At 45.3% G+C, this 4214-nt stretch overlaps 1 pseudogene; it reads left to right on the top strand.

The window, feature by feature from the left end:
* Positions 1–3928, top strand: part of LOC119336613 — a 14914-nt pseudogene extending 10986 nt beyond the window's left edge.
* The last annotated feature ends 286 nt before the right edge of the window (positions 3929–4214 follow it).

The following is a 4214-nucleotide window of genomic DNA, read 5'->3' on the forward strand; positions in this document are numbered from 1 at the left end:
GGGGTCCGTCGGCTTGCCTTCGGATTCTTCTCCAGTCTCACTGTCTGCGTCGCTACCGTTGTGACTGCGGGGGATGTTGAGTAACGTGATTGTATTAGGAAACATTGGTTAGACTAGGAAATATTCTGGCTTGCCTTGTACTCCAAGTAGATCATGTACTCCTATATATATGCCCACGAGGCTCAAGCAATACAAACAACAAACTATTCCATTAGATCCCTCTCTTCCTTCTACATGGTATCGGAGCCAAGAGGTCTTGAGTTCAAGACCCGGCTGGCTGCAATTAAAATTGCAGCCCACTTTCGGTCCACGTTTAGGCCTGAGGGAGCCACACGTGTGGGGGAGTGTTGACGTATAATGTGTTGTCTAGTCTCTTCCATCAGATCGGTCTTTTGGTTGCATTGGCTAGAGCATGCACTTCTACAATGACATTGTTCCGATAGTGCTTGTTATGTGTCAGAAAGAACAAAAGAGGGTTCCTTCTAATTTACACTATTGTGTAAGATAGATGATTCGAGATGATCGAGGTAGAAAGAGATCCCAACTAAATTCATTTATGAGTGTAATTGTGTTGTGGCATTGGAATAATGCTGCTTCATTGACGAGTTGAATTGTACTGATACTCCATTTTGTCTGTCTTTGATGCATTGACAACGTAGCAGACAATCCAACCTTTGATACAGGTATTAGTTTTCGGGTTTTCATTTTTTTTTCTCTTTCCAAGATCTTCCGTTTCAGTGGTGGTTTCTCTAGTGTTGACAGGAATGTTGTTTGATCAGATTATAGGTATTACAGCAGAGATGATCGACTGCATAGATGCAAATCAGACAGAGCCATTGTAAGTGTGTAGGATAATATAGGCATTTTAGTCTTTATTAAACTTCCTTTTCAAGTCATTATCCTGCTTTAATACCTCATTATCATACAGGATTATAACAGGTCACCAACGTGGTGGTGTTCAGATTTGGAACTCTGACACGCAGGCAAGTTACCTCTATTACTTCTTCTAGTATTTTGGATAAAGAAAGAAAATTATGGCCGCTTGCCCTTTGCATCAGAAAGATGCTCGTGGCCCAAGCATTTAGTTCATAAGTACATACACAGATTCTGTTGATTGCCAAATATAGCAGGAAATTGGTGATGGTCGATGGAGCCGTACCATAATGTTGAAGTTTTTGTTCACAGCCAAGAAAACACCACACCATATTGGCAAATGTTTTTGCCCACTTTTTTCCCGTCGTAGTATTTCAATTGAATTACCATGAATAAATGTAGAGGGCCATCACCAAAAGCTCAATTTTTGTTGGCAAATATCCAATTTCTGTTTACATTGAACAAACAAATGACTCATTTATGTTTACTGGCAGAAAGTGGTCGCTTCGATCAAGGTCTCACAGGAAGCAGGTAAGCTCCCTGTCTTCTTAACATAATTTTCTTCCACCATATGTACAGTTGTATAATGATATGCTAATCAGACAATTGCCCTCACTGCAGTATCCACTGTTAAATTTATTGCACGAAAGCGGTGGCTTGTGGCTATGTCAAAAGATTGTTTCGTCCATGTGTACAAGTATGAAAAGGAACTCGAAAAGGTCACGAGTTTCAAAGCTCACCATTATCATGACAGTGCCTGGTGTCCATTAGACGTTCATCCTACCCAGCCCTATGTGCTGTCAGGATCGCTTGACCAAATAAAGCTTTGGGACTGGGACCAGGGCTGGAATTTTTTTTTTTTTGAACAAAAGACGGGTCCAGAAGGACCCTGATGCTGCATTAACACTGAACATGAAGTACACAGCATTTTACAGACGGACCCAGAACTAACTGCAAATAACACACTGGTCCCTGTTTTTTACAAAGAGGACCCCAACAACCAGATAAGAAAAGCAATCGGGTCCTTGACATCTTCTGCACGGCCGTAACTTCGCCGTCGCCGGGGACATTGCCACTTGGGACAACTAAGCTTCCATGGCACCACGCCATAGACTCCGTGCAGAAGATGAGCTGCCTCCCTTTAGGCATCTTGGCCGGGAGGAAGAAGTAGAAAGGCCGCCCTTCGGCCAGCATGTACGATGACGTGATGGAGCCGGCCGGCCGCCGAACGCCGTAGCTGGCGCCAAGGCCACTCCCAAACAGCCACCGGATAAGAGCACTGACCCGATCTGGTTCTCCATCTCTTCTACTCTTCGTCTTCACCACCACGGCGACGCCACGAGCTAGAGAAGTAGCGGAGAGCCTCCAGAACAGGGGACCAGACGAGCTTATTGGTGGATGAGCCAGCAGCACGCCCCTCGGCAGCGACTGGCCGCCAGCCAGCCTTGCCTGAGACGCAGCCACCGTGAGCCACCAGCCGCTGCTCGTACGCGGCGGCGGCGCTCTCCACATCGGCATACAGCCATACGCCACATGGGCACTACTCGACCTCAACCTATACCTAGACTCTATATACATAGGACAACGCCATGCACCTCTCCCGTCTCCGCTCCGGCCGGCGTCGCCGTCGGAGAAGATAAGGGATCGGGCCGGGAGCGGTGGAACTCTCTCGACTCTCAACGGGGGCTGGTGTGGAGTAGCTAGCTACCAGGGCTGGAATTGCATACAGACATTTGGAGAACAGCCCTATGAACTTAAGGCCCTAAAATTTAACCCAGAGGACACCAACAGTTTTGCAAGTGCTTCAGGGTATTTGACAGTAGAAGTTTTGCTTTCTCTCTCTTATTTCTTTGCTAAGTAAACTTTGATGCAATGATGATGGAGTACGTTTCAATTTTTACTGTACCTTGACCGGAAGCTCTTATGGTTGGTGTTCAGGTCTGGAGTCTTGATTCTCCCAAATCTAAGTATACTCTGTCTGGGCATTCGGGTAAGCTGTACTGCATGGATTTCTTCAAGCGTGATGGTCAGCAGTATTTGATTAGTGGCTCTGATGACAAGACTGCCAAGGTCGGCTATTATGTTGGAAAATACATTAATACAACATGCATTTAGCATTTCCAACATATGTGTGCCTTGTTTTGTTTTTAAATTCAGATATGGAACATGCAGAAGAAGGAGTGCGTTCATACACTCGAACATACGTCTCAAGTTATTCAGGTCGTATCCCATTCCAATCTTCCAGTTCTGATTACAGGTACATTTGATGGTGATGTTCACGTGTGGAGCTCCACTAATTACAGGTAATCACTAGAGTATGTCCTTATGAAACAAACACACGCTACAGACCCTTTAGAACATGCCACCTCCACATCACATTGCATATATATGCCTGTTAGCCTCTATATATGGTAAATTAATGAGTGCTTCATATTTCCCAGGCTCAAGAGAATTTTTAATGTTAGTGATGATGATGAAACTATTTGTGGTTTCGCATGTTTGATGGGGTCAAGGTAATCGGCACTTCCAGTTCTATTAATTTTGGTACTACCTCTTCGCTGCATGCTTAGTTATAGTGATGTTGTTTTCCTTTTCCATTTTTTCGTTTCCCTAAGATTCCACACTAGTAAAGCTTGTGCCCTTTTATCTATCAGGGTTGCAGTTGGGCACGACGATGGAGTATCGGTGATGGAAATTCGTGATGAAGGAGAACAAGGTGGTAGCAAAGAGATTTCCGTATAGACAGCAGATTAGCTAATCCAAAGCCAATGGAGGAGCGCTATTGCTTTGGTATAGCGCAATTCCTTTTTTTTTTCTGAAACATTCCGCATCTATGCAGTTGACCGTTGCTGTGCTGTATATCAATGATAATAATACTGTATATTGTTATGTGGTTTTTGTATGCCCGGCCGCTGCAGGTTGGGACGGGCTAGGCTAACTCGATACATACACCGCGAGACGTAGCCTATTTTCAAGGGCGTGTGCATGCATGCTGGGATTCGCATAGCTCCTCCGGTTTTAATTTCGCTCAAACTGTTGGAAACAGTCTGTTGAATTTGTACATTGGGTCTACTACAACTTCGTTAAGCTATTTACGCTAGTAGAAAAAGGGTCATTTGTCCCGGTTCGTAAGGCCCATTTGTCTCGGTTGAGGAACCGGACTAAAGGGTCGGTACTAAAGCCCTACACCTTTAGTCCCGGTTCTTACACCAACCGGGACAAATGGGCCTCCACGTGGCCGCTGCGGCGATTCCAGACAGGAGGGCCTTTGGTCCCGGTTGATAGCACCAACCGGGACCAATAAGCTACCACGCGTCAGTAGTTCAGGGGCTGGGGTTTTT

This window comes from Triticum dicoccoides, chromosome 7B (genome assembly GCF_002162155.2).
Source record: "Triticum dicoccoides isolate Atlit2015 ecotype Zavitan chromosome 7B, WEW_v2.0, whole genome shotgun sequence".
In the NCBI taxonomy this organism is placed as follows: Eukaryota; Viridiplantae; Streptophyta; class Magnoliopsida; order Poales; family Poaceae; genus Triticum; species Triticum dicoccoides.